This window comes from Prionailurus viverrinus, chromosome D4 (genome assembly GCF_022837055.1).
Source record: "Prionailurus viverrinus isolate Anna chromosome D4, UM_Priviv_1.0, whole genome shotgun sequence".
Lineage (NCBI taxonomy): Eukaryota > Metazoa > Chordata > Mammalia > Carnivora > Felidae > Prionailurus > Prionailurus viverrinus.
This window is the reverse complement of record NC_062573.1, coordinates 28,142,750-28,165,161: the sequence shown is the minus strand read 5'-3', so window position 1 is coordinate 28,165,161 and position 22,412 is coordinate 28,142,750. Positions and strand designations below refer to the sequence as shown.

Sequence of the window (22,412 nt, the reverse complement as noted above, 5' to 3'; positions counted from 1 at the left end):
AAGTTAAAACAACCCCAGGATGGCTTTATTTCCATAAAATAGGAAAAATATTAAAAAGAGGATACCTGATCCAGGTGAAGTTTCTAGCAAAAGCAAAACAAAACCCCACCAGCCGCTGGGGTGGCAACCTGCACTGGCATGGATGTTTTATAAGGCAATCTAACCACATGTACCAAAAATCAAATCAAGACAAATGATCCAGGAATCTCACTAATATTTCTCCTGAGGAAATCATTCAGCAGAAGGAAAAAGACAAATGAACAAAGATGCTGTGAAAAAATGTTAAAACAGAGAGTACGCATCCATTAATGGTAGATGGTGAATCAAGCCATAACGTTTCCACATGAAATACTCTGAAATGCCTAAAAGGGTAGTTACGTTTTGAAGAGTGAGCCTACCATGTGGAATGATGTTTATGGTATATTTTTAATTTTAAAAAAGAGAACAAAAGGCTATTTACAGTATGATTGAAACTATATGCACATGTGCCTGTGTGAGACAGGGACTGCCTTCAGGCAAAGGAGGAGCCATTGAGAGAAGTGGGGTGTTTGCACAGAGGAACACTACCCTGCTACATGAGATTTCTGAATCTCAGTCACAAAAGGTCACTCCGGATTAGCAGCAGGAGCTGCAGGGATTTCATGGACCTGAAAAGCAGGCCTGGAGTGTGAGGGGAAACTGTTTCTGGGGGCTGCTGACAGCTCAGCTCTGGGAAGACTCTTCTTATGGTCAGAGCCTTCTAACAGTGACTTGGGCTGGCTCCTGAGGTAGTGAGCTCCCAGGGGTGGGAGGTATGTAAGCCAAGGCGGGAATAGAGCCAAGTGTGGGTGGGCAGCTGGATTAGATGTCACCTAGGATGGTTAAGTGATACTAATCATACGCCCACTCTTACAAGCACATCTGGCTAAATATCCCCAAAACAGAAACAGGGCAAACCCATTTGTTCAAGGAACACAGGGAAGGAAACAGGAAGAGAAAGCAAGAAGAGGAGGTTGGGAGGGAAGGAGCAAGGGAGAGAAGGAAGGAAGGAAGGAAGGAAGGAAGGAAGGAAGGAAGGAAGGAAGGAAGGAAAGGGGGAAGGAGAGGCAAGGATTGCCACCTGCTAAGCAGGGATCTAATCCCTTTGTAAACACTGTCAGAAACTTGTCTTCCTAATTGAAAAGCCCTTGCGGCTGCTTAATCCAGTCCATGTTAATGAGACCAAAACACATTATAGCAGATATCGACTCCAGTCGTAGCACCAAGGCTGAGGACGCCAGGGGGAATATATTGACGGAAGTGAGGCTGGGGTCAATCTTGGCCTCCATGGGCGTCATCTTGCTGCTGCTTTACCCAAACCATCCCAGGGGGAGACCCGGCCATACGCCAGGGGGCTGCAGGATTTTTGTGTGGGCAAGTACCACTCGGTTACCTGGATAGTTGTTTCCCTTAAATGGAAGACAGTGGCCTTAAAAATAAAAGCCTCCGTAAGCCTCCACTCACACAAGTATAGCAAAGTACACATTTGTTCATGGGACTTTTTTTCCCCCCCCGTCTGTTCAATGACTTCAAAGAAATCGTTACCAAGCCAAAGATGGGCCATTTGGGAGGCTGGGGGTGAGGCTGTGCTCAACCACTTCTTGCCTCCTGCTTGTGATGTTTAACCCCTCCTATGAAAGGTTAATGCTCTTATCTTCAGCCGTGCTCTTAGCAAAAGGTCCTCCCTCATATTTCTAATTAATGAGTGAGCCACCAAAGTGCTATGGCGGTGGACCTCGACCTTGGAGTCACACAGCCCTTGTCTGGCCTTGCCATCCCTCACCTGGGTCTCAGGACAACTGTGCATTGCTAGCTGAGGCCTAGCTAGTTTCCCTGCTCCAAGTTCAGCCTCCCCAAGCCACACAGGCTGTCAGAATGTTCTTTCTCATTTACAGATATGATCCTGCCTTATTCCTGCTTAAAGACCTTCTGTGCTTCCCATTGCCTACTGGGTAAAGCCTCAAATCAGTCATTTTCATGCATCGTTTTTCTAGCATCAGCTCCTATTGCCACACCCATAATCGTCACCACGTGAGATTTCTACCACTGTCACACACCCTCAATGTGCGGCCATTGACCTGCTCAGAGAAGGTGACACAAGCCATGGCTGGGCTCGAACCCCAGCACTGAGGTCCACATGCTTCACGTTTGGCAGAGCATCTGGTTTAAGCAGTTTGAAACAATAGAATCCTAGCTCCATTGCAGTGCCCACCCCTTCTCTGTTTAGAAATCTTTTCCTGTAAATTATCTCATTTAACCCTCGCCGGCTTCCTGAGGTGGCTATAATGCCTGTTCTACAGGTGACGAGTGTGGGAGGCTCAACTGAAGGAACTCAGAAGCTGGAGGCAAAGCTGGAACCCAGGACAGGAACCAACTTACCTGAGCATGTCTTGCCACCTGGGCCCACAGTTCCCAAGATCCCAGATATTATTTCTCCTTTCGTACAAAAGAGGAAGCTGAGGCACAGGGGATCAAGGAACTTGCCTGTATCACAAAGCTACAGAGTGGTGGGGCTTGAGAGACCCAAATGCATCTGGCACGATGTCCAATTCTCTCTCCCACACCCCCACTGCCTTTCTGAGGCGGCTGTAAAGAGGCAAAGTGGAAGTTACCCTCTGACCTTGACAGTCATTCATTGTGGGGTCCCGGGAACAGGGTCTTTTGGATCATTATCTGGAATGTGATGGGAAGTGGGCATTTAACCAGGCAATGGCTGTCATGTGAATTGAGTGACTCAATTGTCCTTGAGAAATGAGAGTCCTCTGGGAGTGACTCCCAGCCTTTCAGTCCCATGATCTGAGGTGACTAATGGGAAATCCATGTCCAACTCTGAGCCTGGTGGCAAAGAGATGAGCCTTAAACCCTGGAGCAGCCAGCAGATTCTAGCTCTAGTGGAGTTGAGGGCTTGCCCGAGGCAGACTGGCTGCGGGGTGCTGCGGGGCAAGTTGTGTTCCACAGACCTCCTGGATATCCAAGGACCACACATCAAGAAGGCACCCTCTGTTATCTGCTCGTTCATTCATTCATTCACTCCACAAACATTCCTTGAGCAGCTACGCCACAGCAGGCAGGTGCCAGGCATTCCCACTTGGGTGAGCCATGCCCTCCCCCTCAGGGGCTTCAAGCTAGGGGGAGATAGACCAGCAAATATAAAGAGGAGGCTTTCTCTGCCAACTCCTTTACCACATGAAGGAGCTGAGACCTGGAGAGGGGGAGGCCCTCCACTGCTTTGAAAGAAGAGATTTGCACAATTTTGCATGTGAGCCAGAGACCTCACAATGGCTTTTTTTTTTTTTTTTTTCCAGGAAGCTGAAGGGGTTGAAATTTCTGTTTTCCCCAAGGCAGGCTGTAAGAGCAGTCCTTTGACAAGGTAGTAAAACATCTGTGTTTACAAGAGAGATAAGGAGGAATCTGGCAGCTGTGGGCCTCTGAGGCTGCCTTATGAAGGTGTTGCCTCAAAAGATATAGTCTGAGGTGGATGCATCCAGAGGTGGGCAACCTGAGCCTGGCCTGGAGCTATGGGTGTGGGTTTCTTCCATAAGGCCTTCCATCTGGGCCGATTTGGCAGACCCTAGCACGGGACCAGGTCCGGACTTGCTGCCCACTGAGTGGTCATTTGATGGGTGGATTTTATCTCATCTCTGCCCTTGTCCATCCATCCGTCCGCTCACGTAGAGATCAGAACATTTCTTAATCCTGCTGCTCCCTGTCTCCTAGATCTTATTAAGTTCCTTATGCTCATGATCAAGACCCCTCACTACAGTCCCCTGTGCTGACCTCGTCTCTCTTCCCCAGACCCTCACACATTCCACACTGAACCCAGATCAAAGTTCTTGTTCCCAAACATGTGCCTTCTTTCCTCCAGGCCTTTGCCTGTGTGTCCTCTCTGGCTGGCATTCCCTTTCCCACCCCTTTGCTGCCTGTCTTTGAAGTTTCCTCCTCCTCCCTGCCAGAGGAATGGATGCACATCACCTCTTAGAGCATTCTCCACTTTTCTGGGTCAAGTTGAGGCAGTCCTGGAGGCAGCATGTTTGAAAGTTTCTTCTGCACATCCCTGGTCAAAGTAAAATGAACCAGAGGTATTCGGGGAAAGTATCAGGCAACATACTGTCCAGTAAGTAACTAGCAAGAATGTAGGTAGGTGTCTTGTTTTCCTGAGGCACAACAGCTGCATCAAGCCTCAGACTAGGGAGAATATAGAAGTCAATACAAACAACCTCTCTGCTGTTGACGCTAAGCTCCTCTCTTCCCTAGAGGGCTTACTTGGGGTCAAATCTTAACTCCACTGTTCTGTCATTGTGTGGCCTTAGGGGGACACCCTTGCACTCTAGAAGCCTCATCTATAAAATGGGATGGATGAACCCACCCTGTTCATGGATGTGGAAGTGCTTTGTAGACTGTGAAGTTAATTAAGCCGAGTAGAAGTTCCCAGGTATCTGGTGGCATCTGAGTTCTATTCCCCTAGACAAAAATTATCACCTGAATAGGCTTCCACAGTGAGACTTCTCACCCCACTAGGCCTTACTTGTAGTCATCAGGCATAATCCCACTGAAGAGAGGGCAGTTGAACTCCTCCCTCAGCCTTGAGGTCCACAGGTCTGCTGGAGGCAGGATCTAATGCACTCAGGATACTGGGACGCCCCCCAGGTCTGTAGGCTTGAGGCAAGGCGGGGGTTGGGGGACAGGGCCTGGGGCTCTAGAAGCAAGGAAGCAAGGAAGGGAAGCTGGAGAGAGGGGCCCATTCCCAGTCCTCTGGGTAGCAATCTGACACAGTGAGATGAAGGAAAGACAGCAGCCAAGACATAGGGCATCTGGGATCTAGGCTTACTGTGTGCTTTTGGGCAAGTCCCTTCCCCTCTCTCGGCCTCAGTTTCTTCACTTGTAAAATAAGAACTAGGTGGTCTTTAGTCTCCCTCTAGTCCTAAAATTGTGAAGGTCAATAAGAAATCTCTCCTCGTTAACAATCTGCTCCTGCACAAACCCATGATATGAAGAAGCTAAAGCATATTGTTCTATATTTGTTTGGAAATGAATTCCCTGAATCAGTCTCTTCTCTAAATGCTGCTGTTGCGTTTCCAGAGCTCCACATCAGAGCCATAAGTTCCAGGCATTGCTGCATTTGATGCAATTTCTCATTAGACTAGAGAACTCTCTTCTCCCAGCCCACAGCCAAACGGAGCCATCTACAAAAGGAAGTGGAAAATAAAGCAGCAGGAAGATTGCTGTGTTGTTGTGGGTGGAGGAGAGGTCAGGGGACCCCTCAACCCTGGGAGGCAGAGATGACATTGGAACACCGGGTCTTGACCACAGTTAGGTCAGAGGGAGGGACAATCTATGTTCCATGAAACTGACCCTCCTCACCGGAGATACCATTTCCACCATTTTTAGAGGTGAGGAAAGCAAGGCTCAGAGAGGTGAGGTCACACCTTGTGCCCAGGATCACAGTCAGTAGCCAAATCAAGCTTCAAAATGTAGTCTGTCTGGCTTTCCCCTGTGCTACAGGACCTCCCTCTTCCTGACACCGGTCTGTTTATAAGCATGTCTCTGTTAGTGGAGTGTCCCTTCAAGGACAAGAGCTGGGTGGACTCAGCTCTTATCACGGTGTTCGCAGACACAGAAAAGATGCTTGGTAAATGTTGGTGGAATTGAATTGAGTGGAACTGAATTTGTACTAGAGACCACCTGACACTTGAGATTGATGGACAGGTGATCCCCTGTTAGGACTGTGGCGTGTATCATCTCTGCCATGGCTCCGGGGGAGTAGGGCAGACAGACAAAGTGTTTCAGTCCCAGCAGGGGGCACAAGGTCATACTCTTAGAGGGAATTAATAATATCCAAGGAATTCCTCTGGAACAGTAGGGGGGAATAAAGATTCTTCAAAGAAGGCCTAATAGCAAATTTTCTGGATTTTCCAGCTAATTTGAAGGTATCTACTTGGAACATTTTCTTGTCAGAAAAGATTTTAAAATACATTCATTCAATGTGACATGATAATTGGGCCTGGCTGCCTGATGAATGCCTTTTATCTATTCCTGAGCTATTGTTCACTGGGATCACACTGATGGGCTGGAACGGGCACTTTGTTAAATGCACAAATCGAGCTACTCGCAAAGGTTCTTGCCATGGGCTGCAGTGGGGTCTCAGAAAGATAGCGTTGGGGACTTGTAATGATAAGGCGTCGGAGAAGGAAGGAACTTCAGAGATTAGGAACTTCCCTGTATACCTGGGGAGACCAAGGCCGAGGCATAGGCCGGACCTGCCAGTGTCATACAACAGGGAGGGAAGGGGCAGAACAGGACTTGGCCCTAGGTGTCCCGGCCTAGAAGCTGAGCCTCTCTCCCCTGCCTCTAAGGCTTCTGTGGAAAAAGACACAGCAATGGACAATGTATGTCTGTGCAAAGCCGTTCATGCCTCTGCTTGATCCTCTGCCCATTGCCCGGAGAACATTCACCTGTTTCATGCCAAGGCTTGGCGGCCAGAGCCGCCTGCATTTCTGACAGCTGACTTCTTTCAACTATACAATGTTGTTATCGAATCAGCTATTTTTATAGGCTTTTTTCCCTTTCTCCTTCTTTTATGTTTTCCTTTATTTTAATGCCTTTGTTTTATTGAAGGCAAATTTCCAGGCCTGGCCATCTGATAATCATTTGCAAAGGCTCCATGCCTCTTTAGTACCCTTTCTGGGAAGGAAGGACTTGCTTCGACTTATTATTTATCTTAACATGATATTTTGGTTTATCTTGATTTGTCTATTGGAATTTCTTTGGCATTTTAAAAAATCAGTATCTGTTTTAGGATGTCTCAGTTTAAAAACTGAGTGTATTGTCTGAACTGCCTTTCATTAACATTTAACAAATAAAACAGTTCCGGGGGGGACTATGAAGTTGACATTTTCACTGTTTTCCTTAGAAAACACCACAACATTAATCATCCCTCAAGGGACTTGATTTTCCACAAAAGTAGGATAACAAAGCCCCAGACCAGGTGTGCACATAGGTACACATGTGTTGGTGTTGAGATGTGTGTGCATGCCTGTGTTTTTGTGCTTATGTCTGTGTGTCTGAATATGTGTTTATGACACCATGTACTGTGTGTTGACTGTGCGTTGTCTCCAAGTGTATACTTGGCTACGTGGATGTCTAGGTTGATGGTGTGTGTGTGTGTATCGAGGAATCTGTATGAATCTGAATGTAAGTAGATGTGTACGTTGTGTGTCTCTGTGTTGAATGGCCACGTGGCTCTGTTCATAAGGATAGATTTTCGTGCACATATGCTGGTGTGTATATACATATCTATCAGTGTGAGTGAGTGGGTGCTGTGGGTGTGATGATTTGTGGATTTGTATGTGTCCATGTGTCTGATTGTAGGCACATGTGTGGGGATGTCTTTGTCCGAGTTTCTCTACTTGAATGTTTGCAGGGAAGAACGCCCAAATTTGTGTTCAGAGCCTCCTATACACATGTACACAGTGCCCTCTGGTGGACATCAAAAGAAAGCACCCTAAGACTCCCTCAGAGAAAGCAGGATCTGGATCACCTCCAATTTCCAGACTGGTCCCATGACGACACACATAGCAAAGTTTCCAGGCTGGTCTTTGAGGGGGCGGGAGGGGTCAGGCACCCACTTAGCAGGGTACTCTGTGCAGGGTCCAGCCCACAGGCAGCGACTTCATAGTGTCGGGTGAAAGGACTCATCCTCTGGTATGGAGGCAAGGTCACTGAGCTTCTACTTGGTGGCTTCATGGGCCAGGACAGAGGCAGGCTGTGCATAATCAGATTATGGTGGGGAGAGACCTTTCTCCAAGCTTCCACATTTGCTGGGGTTCTGCATTCTCTGTTGCTCTGCCAGGCCCAATTATAAGAACATGTTCAGCAACATGCCCTTCATGTACTATGCTAAATCCCAATAGTCTGGGAAAGAGGACCCCTTTCCCTGAGACGCTATATGAGTTTCCTCTTGCTGTTGTAACAAATTACTTCAAACTTAGTGGCTTAAAAAAACAAAAATTTATTCTTAGAGCTCAGGAAATCAGACATCTAAATGGGAGGGCAGGACTACCTTCCTTCTGGAGGCTCTAGGGGAGAATCTGTGTCCTTGCATTTTCTAGCTTCTTGAGGCTGCCTGCATTCCTTGGCTCGCAGCCCCACGTCTCTCCAACGTCTGCATCTGTTGTCACATCTCTGTCTCTCACTCTGACTTTCCTGCCTCCCTCTTTTCTGGACTCCGGTGAATACTTTGGGCCCACCCAGATATTCCAGGATAATCTTTCCATCTCAAGATCCCATCACATATGCAAGGTCCATTTGGCCATAGAAGGTAACAAACACAGGTTCTGGGTATTAGGATGTGGACATCTTTGGGGGCCCATTATTCGGCCTGCTACAGATGCCCACCCCAAAACCCTTCATCTCCCTCTACATTTCTGCACAGGTCAGGACAGGTAGGACTGGAGCGTACAGGTACCATTTGTGGAATGTTTGCCCTGTGTCTGACATTGCACTATATATGCTCTTGATGGACCATCTCATTTGATCCTTCCAAGATTCCTATGAGGCAAGTGCTGTTATTGTAACTATAACTGAGGCCTAGCAAGGCTAAAACAACTTGCCCAAAGTCACACAGCTGGGAAGTGGAGACAGATTTTGTTCCCAGAATTATTCAACTTCAAAACCACATTCTTTACCATTCTAAGACATGACAAGGGTCGAAATGCCATGTTACAGATGAGACAGCTGAAATCTGGAAGCAGGGTATTTGATAATTTGACTTAAATCAATGCCTTAAGAAAAATATATAGGGGTGCCTGGGTGGCTCAGTTGGTTAAGCATCCAACTTTGGCTCAGGTCATGATCTCACAGTTCATGGGTTCAAGCCCCGCATCGGGCTCTGGGCTGACAGCTCACAGCCTGGAGCCTGCTTTGGATTCTGTCTCTCCCTCTCTCTCTGTCCCTCCCCCACTCGCGGTCTGTCTGTCTGTCTGTCTGTCTCTCTCTTGAAAATAAACAAACATTTTAGAGACACTTTTTAAAAGGAAAATATATACACATGTCCTTTTAACGACTGCTACCATATGAACCAAGCAATCACGGGCACCAGGGCATAGAGATATTTTAACGTACACATATGCCCCTGTGTACTCAAATCCCTCCTTCCATCCCAGCCTTGCAACCACTGATCTATTTCATGTTCCTGTAGTTTACCTTTTCCAGAATGTGATAAATGGAAGCATAGAGGGGCTTTTTTTTTCTTCTTCTATAAATGAGGTATTATTTCCATGGAGTAAAACGTATGCTTTTCGGCATAGAATTCCATGAGTTTTGATAAAACCCACATGGTTCTGTAACCACCACCACAATCAAGACACAGAGTTATTCTCTCACCCCCAAAATTCCCCTGTGCTGTCCTTCTGTGGTCACCCTTTCTCCCCATCCTGGCAATTAATGATCTGTTTTCTGTTCCTATAATTTTGTCTTTTCCAGAAAGTCATATAAATAGAATCCTACTGTATATGGCTTCTGAGTGCATCTTCTCTCACTAACTGTAATGCATTTGAGATTTATCCATGTTGTGTGTATCCATAGTTCATTTCTTTAATTGCCAAGCAGAATTCTATCATATGAATGTACGATAAACACAGTGTGTTTACCCATTCACCAGTTGAAAGACATTTAGGTTATTTCCCAATGTGGTGATTATGAATTATTCTTTGTATGTTCTGCTGAATTTGCTTTGATAACATTTTGTTGAAGCTGTTTGCATTTATATTCATAAGGAATATCGGACTATGGTTTTTTCTTTTTCTTCTTTTTTTTTTTTTTTTTTTTTTTTGCAGCAGGGGAGGGGGATATCTTTTGTCTGCTTTTGGTAACAGGGAGATGTTGGCCTTATAAAATTATTGGGAAGTGTTTCCTCCTCTTCTAGTTTCTGTAAGAATTTGTGTAGAATTGGTATTCTTCCTTCCTTAAATAAGTTGGTATTTGAGTTCACCAGCGAAGCCATCTGAGTCTGGAGTTTCCTTTGTTGGAAGGTTTTCAATTATGAATTCAATTCAATTCTTGTTCCCTATTTCTTCCTGAGCGAAGCTTTGGTAGTTGTGTCTTCCAAGGGATTTGTCCATTTCATTTGAGTTATGAAATGTATTGTTATAAAGCTAGGGATAAATCAGTGCTGAAATAACCAAACACACAAGTGAATGACTCACCTAAAAAGCCCATAGCCAACAAAGAACAGAAATTCTGGGCTAGGAAATAATCTGAAATTCATGAAGAACTTCATGCTTTTTTTAACCGAGTGAGTTTATTGAAAAGTACAATTATGTACAAAGATGTAAAGCAAAGTCTTATCAAAAAATTGGAAACCACGTAAGTGTCAAAGAAAATTAATGTGGTGTATTCACTTGATAAAATATATATTATATATATCATTTAAACACTGTAAAAATGTTCATAGCAAAGTCTAGAAAACATCGGACCAAAATGGTAATAGTTGTTTGTCAAGGTTTTGAGTCTCTGGAGTTTTTTTCCATTCTTTTTTATTTCTTCCAAATTTGCTATATAATATTTTTTTAGGCGGACAAAAAACTTAAGGAAAAACCTGGCATTTCCTCCCACCTCTCGCGGGGCATAACTAGAGTTCCTATCAAACACAGGACCTGACACTTAGTAACCCCTTCATAACTGCAAGGACCAATCAAGTAAAGGACCAATATCTCAGATTTGAAGGCATCTCTCTCCTGAGGCCTTGGCTGTCACCAGCGCTGCTACTTTGGCTGTTGCTGCCATCACTGCCATCGATCTGAGCTCACGTCCCAGCCCTGGCTGCCCCCTTGGGGTCCCACAGCACCCAAAACTGCCCCCAGGTGTATTGTGTATGCACACCCAGTGTCCAGGCTGTTTGCTGTGCACCACCCACAGTCCCCTTGGGGCCGGGCCCTGCCACCAGCATATCTCTTCTGCTCACTGCGTGCTCCACTGTCTCATCAGACTTCACTTACCAAACTCAAGTTCAAAGGTAAAGTTATTCAGCATTTCAAGATGATGAAAGCAGAAAATAAAACCTAAGAGTCCTGGGGTGCCTGGGTGGCTCAGGCAGTTGGTTGACCGACCGTCTGACTTCAGCTCAGGTCATGACATCACGATTTGTGAATTTGAGCCCCACGTTGGTTTCTGTGTTGACAGTTCAGAGCCTGGAGCCTGCTTCAGATTCTGTCTCCCTCTCTCTGTGCCCCTCCCCTGCTTACACTCTGTCTCTGTCTCTGTCTCTCAAAAATAAACATTTAAAAAAAAAACACACAAAAAACCAAGAGTCCTGTACAATTGTGCAGACCACCTATCTGTCACACCAGTCTGATAAACACATGGTGGCCTGGACAGCAGAAGCCTAGCATGGAGGGTGTCCCTGAGCAGTCGGGGTGGTGACAGGGCAGACCTGTAGTTGATATTTCTAGAATACACACACCTGAATATCCACAGCCACTCCATAATTATAGCTATGTAGTTACATAGGTTCTGGAAGGTAACAGGAAACAAAACACCATGAGAACAGAGAACACTTCTTGGTTTCTTTACAGCTACATCCCCAGAGCCTAGCCTAGTGGCTGCCAAATGTTTATTAAATATAGTTATAGAGATTCCTACCCTTACTCTTTCTCATTAGCTCCGTAACTCCTATACACCCTTTCAGCTCCTCTTCAAAATGCCCCCTCCTCCAGGAAGTCTTCTGCAACCCTTCCAGAGTTAGTGATTCCTCCTGTGCTTTTAGTATATCTTGTGCAGCCCTCGATGTTAGCACCAAGCTGAAGCATGAGGTTATAAGGCAGCACCTTACCTAAATCCTCATAGTTTGGTTTAGTTTCCTTAGGAATTTTGTTAACTATCAAAAATCTTAACCCCATCAACCAGGACAAAACAAATTATTCTATGCCATTTTCTAAGAAGGAAACTATTTTGTCTCTTAATCATCCTTTCCTCCTTTTTTTTTTTTTTTTGCCAAATGCTTTTATTTTAGTCTTAAAATGTTTCTACTTCCTTTTTTTAAAATAAACTTTTTATTTAGGAATAAATTTAGTTCCACAGAAAAAATAAATTGTGTAAACGGTACAGAGAGTTCATAAATATCCCTCGTCTAGTTTTCCCCATTGCGAACATCTCAGGTTACCAAGGTACATGTGTCAAAACAAGGAAATTTGGCATTGGTACAGTACTAGGAAGTAAACTCCAGACTTTATTTGGATTTCACCAGTTTTCCCGTGAATGTCCTCTTTCTGCAACATGACCCAACATGGGGCACCGTGTTACACTTAGCTGTCATGCCTCCTATGGTCCCCGCTGGGCTATGACAGTTCCTCTGTCTTCCTTTGTTTTTCATGAGCCTGACAGTCTCAGGAAGTTCTGGTTCCATATCCTAGATAGTGTCCTCTACTCTGGGCTTGGCTCGTGTTACTCTCATGCTTAGACTGAGGTTATAGATTTATGGAAAGGATACCACAGAGGTGAAATGTTCTTCTCATCACGTCATACTCGGTGACACCTGACATCACTCGTGAGGTTGTCCTTCATCACTCAGTTGAGGTGCTGTCTGCCAGGTGTCTCTGCTGGAAAGTTACTATTTTTTCCTTTCCATGTTCTCTTCTTTGGAAGCAAAGCTAGGATCTAGAATCCTATTTTATGGATCCCAGAATCTATCACCGTATTATAACTGTTCTTTAAAAAAAGTTGATGAACTATGATCATTTTAAAATACATTTAACATCCAGCTTTAAAAGGAAATTTACCTGTCAGACCCAGTGATCTGAGAATTACAATAAACATACTATGCTGCGTTCCTCAGCTTACAAAACAACCCTGCTTATGAACAGAGAGAAGGAGAGTATTATGGCACTACTTAGGACTGCTTGTCATTACCACGACTCGTGTCTCCAACCCTGACTGCATCTGGTTCCTCTGACAAATGACACAGTTGTTCCTGCTCTGTTCCAGATGTTGTTCTGGGGCTTGGACCCTGGCATTGCTCTGTTCCAATTCCTTTCTTCTACAGTAGGAGAAACTGAAGACCAGAGAGGGAGAGGGCTTGCCTGAAGGCACACAGTTCTTGAGTAAGAGAACCAGGGCCAGAACCTGAGTCTGTCTGGTCCCCGGTGTTCACAGTAATGCTAGTGATAATCTGGGACACCCACCCACACCCACACCCACACCCACACCCACACACACACACACACACACCCTGGTTCCTCAAATCCCTGTTCAGCCAGGAAAGATTCTCTGCTTTTCTGCATGGTTTTCCATTCCAGTGTCAGAATCTGAGTCTCTATTGCATAATCAAGCCTGGGTCTAGCATGGAGGGCCCAGAGGAGAATGAACACATATCTGCATGTCCCTCAAGAAGCTCCTGGCAGGCAAGGCGACAGTTGACAGTTCTGACAGTTCCATTGAGGGATGATTAATACATGCCCAGGGCAGAGTAGATGTAAATAATTGTTGGATGAATGGATTAGCAGAAACACTTAAATTCACCAGCCCCTTCTACTTGGTTAAGGCCCATTACCCACCTTGATGGTAGCATATTCCGGCCCCTGAGAACACTTATGGGCCTTAACTTTACACCAATCTGTGTGCCTTGTTTGACAGCCCATCCTCTACATGAAACTACACTCTGACGGCAAGGACCATGTCTGTCTTGCTCACAGTTGGATCCCAGTATTTAGCACAGATTGTAAGCACCTACTGGATATTTGATGAATGAATGAATGAATGAATGAATGAATGAGATCCCAGACACAGAGAAGCCTGGGCTGTCAGATACACACAGATGCAGCTCCGCACATTTCTCACCAGCTGCCAGGCCATCACATCAGATGCAGGTTTTCAAACAGAAGCGAAGCTGAATGTTTGAAGCTAAACAAAGCAATGGGCTGAGCCAACTTGCCTTGAAGGAAAGCTGTTTCCAGCTCCACCCCACCTGGCACCTGGGAGCCTGCTTCCAGGCCTGTCCTACAGCCAACCCTCAGCTTCCACCATCTGCACCCAGTCAGCGAATGTGGGACTAGGGGCTTCTGGGAGGGAGGTCACCCACCATCCTCCCATCCTGGATGGCCAGGGCAGACCTGGCTCCCTTCCCCCAGTCTACCCTGCTCAAGGCCAACACAACCAGATCCTGGGGCTGCGGGCAGGAGGTTCACATTCAGCTGTGGAAAGAGAGAAAGAAGAAAGGAAATCCCGCACCGGGACACCCTCTTGGCTCTCTGCTAGGTGCTGGGCACTTCACCTGTGCTTAACTTGCTTGTAGCTTATTCACAAGTCAGAGGCAGAGGTCATGACAGCCTTTTACAGATGTGGAAACTGAGGCTCAGAGAGGTTGCTAACTTGCCAAGGCCACAAAGCCCTCAGTGGCAGAGCTGATTCAGCCTCAGCTTTGTGATCCCAGAGCCTGAAGCCTGGCCTCAGGCTGTGGAGGTTTCCATTCTCTGTATCTTTCTCACCTACCAGAGTGGTTCCCTGTTCTTCTTCAGTCCCCCTGAAACACCACCAGGATAATTCACTCTTACTCATTTGTTTGTTTGTTTTTGTTTTTAAGGCTGATATAAGTAATAGGCGTGGGTATAGTTTTGGAGCTATCAGCCATTCATCCCCTGGTGTAAATTATTCCAATCCCTTTGCTTTCCTTCTGATTTTTTTTCTCAGTTTTTTTTAATGTGTATTTATTTTTGAGAGAGAGAAGGGGAGAGAGACAGAGAGGGAGACACAGAGTCTGAAGCAGCCTCCAGGCTCTGAGCTGTCAGCAGAGAGCCCAACGCGGGGCTCAAACTCACGAACCGTGAGATCATGACCTGAGCCGAAGTCAGAGGCCACCCAGGCACCCCATGCTTTCCTTCTGATTCTGACCTTCAGCTGGGGCTCCCTTGCATGGAGCAGGTGGAAATGTTGTTAAGGAAAGAGAGTCAGGGTCATTTCACTATAGTAAGTGTGCAGGTTGAGAAAAACAAGGTCAAGAGTAGGGAAGAGAAATTCCCAGAAGCCAGATTAGGAAAGCAGATAAAGCGAGACCCAGTTCAGGAACGGAAAAGGTGATTCCCAACACTGCAGGAAGTTTTTCTCACTAAAGTTCCCTGGTGAAGGGAAAGGGGAAGGGGAGGTTAGGGGGGAGGGAGCGGGTAGAGGGGAAGATGGAGGTTTTAAGAACCAGACGGTGGTTTTGAAAGGGGCCATGGGCCCCCTGGGATATAATGGTCGGTCCTGATAAAGGAGGTCCCAGCCACTTCCCACAGCCTGTGTCAGGGAAGCTCCAGTGATGAACTGTGTGCCTTGTCCCAGCCAATCTCCATTTTTGGATATTAGATCATTCTAAGTCATCTTCTCTTTGCCTTTTTTTCATATTAAAACATGAGAACACAGAGATCAATGGCTGAACATTTCCAAAATAGAAAATTCAATTACTGCACACTCCTGGAAAATGGACAAAAGTGCTTCAGGTTACCTGAAAGTTTGCAAAATGCCCCATTGGAGAAACTAAAAGTTACCAGTACTGGAACAGAGACAGAACAGTCGCTGTAGTTGTTATCTATTGCTGCAAAACAGATTGCCCCCAATCTTAGCACTGAGGGGCAGCTTTCTGAGGGGCAGGAATCCAAGAATGGTTTGGCTGGCTGGTTCTGGCTCCAGGTCTTTCATGGGGTTGTGAGTAAGCCATGGGCAGCTCCCTGATGACCTGCCTGGTGGGTCCACTTCCAAGTGCACTTATGGGTTGTTGGCCGCCTGAAAGGAGGCCACAGTTCCTCTGAGGTGGGTGTCTCCAAACTCACATGGCAGCTTGCTTCCTCAGAGTGAGAGATCAGAAAGAAAAAGCCCAAGATGGGGGCCTCAGTCTTTCATGATCTAATCTTGGATGTAACATACCACCGTCAACTTCTATCATACACTATTGGTCACGTATACCAGCCCTCCAAGGGCAGTGTGGGAGGAGTCTGCACAATGCAGGCAGGGTGTGAGTGCCAGAAGTCAGGGGTCCTTGGAGGCTATCTTGGATGCTAGCTTTAGCATTTTTTTTTTTTTCTTAACCAAATTTTCACTTGGACCACACTAATATCCACCAACACGATTCCACTCCAGTTGCCTTCGGCCAGATCACCGATGGCTCCCTTGAACCTGAATGGAAGTACAAATGAGGGTATCTCCCTGTTTCCTGTTTGTAGTAAACTGAGTAATGGTTCCCAGAGAGATTCAGGTCCTAACCCCTGAAACCGATAAGGATTACCTTAGATGGAAAAGGGTCTTTGCCTGAAATTTGCCATTAATAGCCTTTATTTCTCTCCAAAATCTCAAGAGGTTTCTATAGATAAGTGTGCATTCCTCTCCAGTGTCTGTTAGAGCTCATATAGTCTGTTTGTTAGTGAGAGACCAAAAATGATTCGTTCAACATAGGGCCTCTGGTCACCCCCTATCATACACTCTAGAGGGCAACGTTAGCCTAACCCCTGGTCTCTAGGGATGGGGGGCAATCCACCCCTGAAGTTCCTCTGTTAGCAGAAGGGCACTTGCCAACACACTGGGCTTTTCTGAGCCTTCCTTCATGGGAGTAAAGGCAGCACCTTCATTAGGCTTAGCAAGACCCAACTCTGGAGCTTGTGTATGTTTTCTCTCAAGGTCCCAGATAATATGAGATCTTGCCACAGTTGTTTGTGAGAGACTTTGATGGGCCCCCTTTCTGCCTTTTTATTGTCAGCAGGATGCTTTGTTTTTTCCTGCTTTTCAACCCACCTCTTTCCCTTAAAATAGATTCTTTCCATTTCACTTAAGTAAAGCCACTAGAGTGGCTACTGTAGCAATGGGCTGATTTTTTAAAATATAATTTATTGTCAAATTGGCTTCCATACAACACCCAGTGCTCATCCCAACAAGTGCCCTCCTCAATGCCCATCACCCACTTTCCCCTTTCCCTCACCCCCAGTAAAACCTCAGTTTGTTCTCTGTATTTAAGAGTCTCTTACGGTTTGCCTCCCTCCCCCTCTGTTTGTAACTTTTTTCCCCTTTCCCTCCCCATGGTCTTCTGTTAAGTTTCTCAAGATCCACATATGAGTGAAAACATATGGCTTCTGTCTTTCTTTGACTGACTTAGTTCACTTAGCATAATACCCTCCGGTTCCATCCATGTTGCTGCAGATGGCCAGATTTCATTCTTTCTCAAGCAATGGGCTGATTAACCATGGGGGGAGGACAGATACTAAAGTCCTACACCATGCCCCTGGGGCTGACTGAAATGTGGACAAGGGTCTTTGCAGATGTGATGAAGTTAAAGATCCTAAAATGGGGAGATTTTTTGGATTATCCAGTTACACCCTAAATGCCATCACAAGGGTCCTTATTGAAGAGACGCAGATACCATGCTACTGGCTTTGGCTTTGGAGATGGAGGAAGGGGCCATGAGATAAGAAATGCAAGAAACACAGTTTCAGAAACTGAAAATGGCAAGGAAGTAGATTCTCCCTTAGAGGGAGAACAGAGGGAGTTGTGCCGGCCCTGACACACTGAAACTGACTTTGGACTTCTGACTTCCAGATCTGTAAGAGAATAAGCATGCATGAGTTCAAACCATATGTTTGTGGTCATTTTTACTGGGGCAATAGCAAACAAATACACTGTGTCACATCCATGTGGTACAATCAGGAAAATGCAGAGCAGGAAATAAACACCTCTGGTTCCAGAGCTGCAAGTGCTAGAGGTTTCCGGCTCACACATGCCTTTGTTAAGGGGAGAAGGAACTTCACACCTAAGTCCTACCTAGTTCCTTTGGGAGGGAACCCTACCTAGTTCCTTTGGGAGGGGGCTTGGGCATCAGTGTTTTTATTAAGCTCCCTGGTGATTCTGATGTGCAGCCAGGCTGATCAGCATGTCTCTAAATCTGTTCCTCCTTGGAGATAGAAATCAGAGTTTGGTCACCTATCTATCACATGGGTGTGATAAAGCTTGAGCGAGGTAATCCATGTAAAGTGCTCAGCACAGAGTAAGCCCTCAAGGACTATTAATGAGTATTATACTGCAATCCAGGCAGAGAAGTCATCTTTCAGTGCCCCTACTCTATCCACTTTTAAAATGTTCAGGGTAAATAGGAAGGTTCAGTAGATCACTAACATGGTGACATTTTCAGGTACACTTAAATCAAGCATTTGAAACTCCAGGGAGACACAAGACAGGGTCTAATCAGACATCTCTCCAGCTTCATGGGATTCCTGTGCCTCTCAAAGCAGAGGGTAAGCACCTGGTTCAGTGTCACCTAGGTGAGTGTCTTGCTCCAGCATACCTTAAGGTTGCAAGCAATTACCCATTTACACATATTCAGGAAGGGAAGAGCCTGACCAACAGACCAGGATTTTTTAAATCCTTCAAGTTTTAAGACCAGGAGTTTGGTTCACTATGGACTCGAGGGCTCCCTGAAGGGGTGACCTTGAGTTTTCAAAAATAATCGCTTTTCCTCTTCTGTGCTCCTCAGTGCTCTTCAGATGGAGGCAGAAACAGTTTCCTAGCCCAAGAGAGCTTTGGAATGGAACTCAAGGCAACAAGCCCTGGGAGCTGGAATCAAGGCCACAAGCAGTGGCACACCCAGGTTGGGTGGGGCCTGAAGTCCATACATCTAGGGCAGGAGGGCACTCTTAGCCACACCTTGCTGCTCTGTGAAGCAGAGAAATGGTGACACACACTAGAAGAGAATGATTAAACAAATTTGCAAACGTGGCTCGGTGAACAAACAACCCCACTCAGTACAGCAGCTCCTTTGTCCCCAGCAAAAGAGATGGCTTTGGTGGAATACAATCTGAGATTCAGGGCTCATGAACTAGAGGATGATTCTGCCCCCTCATTACCCTTCCTCTTTGGTTTTCTTTTTGTTTGAAAACAAGATTGAATCTTCTCTTCTTTCCTTCTGGGTGTTGAGAGTTGGGAAGCCCTTTAAATAAACACGCCTATTAAAGGCATGGATCTGTCCCCAGCAGGCAGTAATTGTACTTCCAAGGCCACCAATGTAGTGGCTTCAGGGTGTGAGGCAGAGACTTCAGGTCTATTTCACCATGCCCTGCCCTGCCAGGGTCTCTCTGCCTGGTCTAGGGCAAGTTGCTGTCCCTGCTCAGAATTCAGTCTCCTGTCCTGTACAATCAGGGTAACGATGCTCTTAGTTCATATTCGTCTCATCATGGTGATAAACCCCTTTGGCTCAAGTCCTAAATGACAGTGCAGGACTCATTTTCAGTTGAAAAGCGTTAGTACTGCCATCTAGGTGCTTGAATATGAAATGATCACCTACCAGTTTGTAAGCGGCCAATGTCTGAGCCCTCAGGTGCCCACCTGTGTCTACTCTGGCCTCCTAGCTGTTGCTCGAGGACCCCCAAAACCTTCTCGTGACTCAGCATCCAAAGGAGACATGCCTGGCCCAGGGAGGGGGACACAAGGACCAGGCATAGAAGAATTATAGCAGGCTCTATGTTCACTCGTCAGTGCAACTTTCTGGCATTCAAGGCCTTGAATATCACGCCTAGGCTCCTCCATTGGCTCAGAACTCTTCAGTCTTGATACTGTCTCTCTGAGGAGCCTCTACCCACCTTTACACACCAGAGTGGGGTCTAGCTTGTGGACAAACTCAGACTGCTGGGAAGCCATTGCCCAGCGAAGGACCCCTGATCTGTCCATCCACCCTCCTTTCTTAGGAGGTCATTTGGTCCAAAAAGTTGGCCCTGGGAGGACAGACCTGGCCAGCTGCCCTCCAGACCCTGTGAAGGACTCTCACCAGACCAGGTGGGGGCCACACTCCCTGGTTCCTGTCCCTGAGTCACTTCATGCCCCTTCTCATGTGCATTCCTAGACACCTCAGCCCAGAGGCAAAGCTGGGAAAGACGACTGAGCCACAGAGACCCCTAGAGCTGCCTCGGGGGTCCTGGAGGGTGGGGGTGTCCAGCAAACAGCTCATTTTCACATGGATTGACATTGGCCTTCTGTGTGAGATTTCATTTGGGTGTGTGATCTAGCCCAGTCCCCTCACTGTATGGACAACGAGGCCCAGAGGGCACACAATGAGGCAGGCAGCCTGGGATCCAGGCCTCTGGCCCCCAGCCTGGGGCTCTACCCACTACATCTCATGTCCTCTCTCCTCTGTGATTCCATCCTTCCCATCACTGCAGACACATTATTCTGTCCTGGGGAAGGAATGTCCCATGGTCCATAGTCCTTATGGAATGGATGTGCTATGGGAAACACCCTTCTTATTCAAATCCTGGGGCAATTTCATCAACCTGTAGCTGCCACCTTAACCAGGATGCAGCCTATATGAGAAGGTTGTTTAAAAACCACTCTAGATACCAGGTGAATAGTAAATAAGACTGTGACATGTGTGGGTTCTTGTTACAGGTGATAGTCCAAGCCCCTCTCCCCTCCAACCTCCATGGACTCCCTGAAGGATCTGGAGAAGTCCTTTTGCCTCTCTGGGCTTCAGACTCCCCATCTGTGCAATGGCAACATTAGAGAAGCTCTAAGGGCGCCCCTTGCTCCCTGCTCTGTCCCTGATTCTGTAAGGCCAGGGGCCAGATCAGCCATCATGGGAATCCTCCAGGTGGGGAGCTTCTCCTCCCAGATGACCCACTGAGGCAGTCATGGCAGGATCTTTGGAACCAGAGAGGGGAGGTTCAACCCAGGTCAGTCACCTCCAGTAGCTTGCCTAGTGCTTAAGAGGGCAGCATTCAAAGTCAAGCTTTGCAATTCAGGTGCACCGATTCAGGGTCCTTATCTGTCAACCGAAGCTGATAACGCTTGTCTTCACAGAGTTAGGAGGGTCTGTGGCAGAGCCTCAGTTATTCTCCAGTGTCTGTCTTCCCACAGAATCACAGAAATGGAATCTCCCCAAATGACCACCCAATATAAAGACTACATTTCCCAGCCTACCTGGTTGTACCATGTGACTACGTTCTGGCCAATGGGATGCAAGAGGAACGGTTTGGGGTAGCTTTGGGGACCCTGCTTCAAAAGCAGCGGACACACATGATTTGCCTTTTTGTCCACATCCCTCCCTCCATCATGCCACCTGAAATATGGATGTGGAAGCTGCTATTTTGAACCACAAAGATAATGCTTGCTGCTAAGGATGACCAAATGGTGAATTGGAAGGGATGTGTGTCCTTGAGGATCATTTGTCACCTCCCTGCACTGCTCACCTCCAGGCTTATTTTACTTATTTAGAGAAATCAACTCCCATTTTGTGTAAGCCACTGGTATTAGAGTCTCTGTTTCTCAGAGTTAAACCTAACCCTTACTCACTGCCATGGGATCTGATGAAATTGAATGGTTCTCATCTAACCAAGTCACCCTCCTGCTTTAAGGCCCTTCTGTGACTGTTCAGGATGACATTGAAACTCCTTAGCATGGCACTTAAGGCCCTTCATGATATGTCCCCCTTACCACTCCAGCCTTGGCTCTCTCACTGTACCCCACTTTACCCATCACAGCCCAGGCGCTAGCCAGCAGAAGCTACTCATAATTCCCCATGCCACCCAGGCACCTCTCATTTCTGGTCTTTTGCACATGCAACTCTGTTCTCCAGAAATGCCATCTCTTCCCTGGCCCTTTTCAGCTTTCAGTATTCAGATCAGGTATTATTTCCTCCAGGAAGACTCCCAGGTCCTTCACAGGATTTATGGTGTTCCATTTCATTTCTTTTTGCTGTGTTGGCACCATGGAACTTCCTCATACTGTGTGAGAGAAACACACCAGTGTCCATGTCTGTCTGCCTCCCCAGTCTGAGGCCTCAAGACAGGGATAGTGCCTGGTTCATCTGTGCACGCCAGGGCCTCTGCAACAGGGTCATCCATAATAGGAGCTGGGTGAAGGGAGGAAAGATGGAAGGCAGATGCTTATTAGTGTGGAAATAGTCTTAGAAGCAGGAAGAACTGATGACTGGAGACAGAAGTGAAAGGCAAGGTCATACTGAGCAGAGGCTCATCCCTGCTCCCCTGCTGTAGTCAGATATTCCTGGATCCAAGCGGCCCTCATGCATTCATCGGCAAATCCGCACCAGTGTCAAACGGTGGGGCAGTATCTCAGGCTTTCTCAGTCAGCACATGTGTAAAGATACACTTGGCCTCTGCCAAGACTTTGTACTTCAGTCATTGCCTCATCACTGCCCATAACCAGTAACGATAACAGAACGGGAAAGGCAACTGACAGTTGCACAAATAACGTGTGCGGGGCCAAAGTTTGTGGTCCAAGGACTCTGCTAACAATGAACATTATTTAACAGCCTTATCGTAACTTTCTGGGGGCCTGATCCTGTAATGGCCATTTCGTGTATCTCATGGTTCCTCCTTCAACAACGGGGAAAACTGAGGCCAAGAGAAAGAAGTTGCTCAAGGTCACACAGAGGCTGG

The 22,412-nt window shown here is 46.6% G+C and overlaps 1 protein-coding gene across 3 annotated transcripts in view; it reads left to right on the top strand.

Annotated features, from left to right (window-relative positions):
* Positions 1 to 22,412, top strand: part of ALDH1B1 (aldehyde dehydrogenase 1 family member B1) — a 331,536-nt gene that overhangs the window by 207,118 nt on the left and 102,006 nt on the right. The window lies entirely within an intron of this gene.